Source organism: Trypanosoma cruzi (assembly GCF_000209065.1).
Source record: "Trypanosoma cruzi strain CL Brener chromosome Unknown tcruzi_1047053452755, whole genome shotgun sequence".
Taxonomy (NCBI): domain Eukaryota; phylum Euglenozoa; class Kinetoplastea; order Trypanosomatida; family Trypanosomatidae; genus Trypanosoma; species Trypanosoma cruzi.
Window position 1 is genome coordinate 1 of NW_896055.1, and position 836 is coordinate 836.

At 61.1% G+C, this 836-nt stretch overlaps 2 non-coding genes across 2 annotated transcripts; both read left to right on the forward strand.

The window, feature by feature from the left end:
- Positions 1–399: 399 nt before the first annotated feature.
- Positions 400–479, forward strand: Tc00.1047053452755.10. The gene has a single exon (XR_008254577.1). It is a non-coding gene; the product is annotated as a C/D small nucleolar RNA (snoRNA), TB8C3C2 (small nucleolar RNA).
- A 51-nt stretch (positions 480–530) lies between these two features.
- Positions 531–606, forward strand: Tc00.1047053452755.20. Its single transcript, XR_008254578.1, has one exon. It is a non-coding gene; the product is annotated as a C/D small nucleolar RNA (snoRNA), TB8C3C3 (small nucleolar RNA).
- Positions 607–836: the final 230 nt, after the last annotated feature.

Sequence of the window (836 nt, forward strand, 5' to 3'; positions counted from 1 at the left end):
TGCGCCTTGTGTGCCGGCTGCTGTGCTTCCACTTTGTGCTGAGATGCTTGAGGGGGCAATTGTTTTTTGTTTTTTCTTTTTGTTTGCATCCCACTCGTCTGGTCACGGCGGCTGCAACGAGACTCTGCGGCAGCCTGATCGTTGCGGGCGTTACATCTCCTGCTGTTGTCTCCTCGTTGTGTCGGTGGGGAGGAGGCGGGCGACGGCGTCGGTGGAGTGGCGCTGCGGTGGGAGAAGGAAGGCACTGACCGCCGCTGACGGCGACCGTCTTTGCTGCCGGCGACCTGACGAGATGACCTCACCGTTGTCACACCCAACCGGGATCGATGCGGGCCGCACCGCCTCTCTCTTCCCTCCCTCCATCCCCCAGTCTCCTGCAGACACACGAACTGCGCGGCGGCGGCGTGATTACAAACCGGACGTCTGAAGGTCAACCGACCGCAGAGTCGATGTGGACCCTTGTCCCCCGTGGCTGAGTGCCGCCACCGTGCTTCTTTGTTCCTCCCTTTTGCCCTTGTGCATGCCGTGCGCGCATGATGCCGCTCTTTGTTCTGCAATGCCGACCCACGTGAGCGAGAAACGACGCCTTGGCTACTGGCAACTGACGCACTCACCACCCCACTTCCGCGCCACCACCACCACGTTCACGGACGCGCTCGATGGCTGGCGGTTGTAACAGTGCCACGTGTATCTGCCTCGGCTTTTGCGTGTTGTCCACGGCATCGGGGTCGTCATGTGTTGGAGGCATTTGGTGAGGAGGGCGGTGGGAAGCCGATGGCATCACTGGGCTGACTGCGTCTGCGCGTCTTTTTGTCGCTGGCTGTGATGTGGAATTT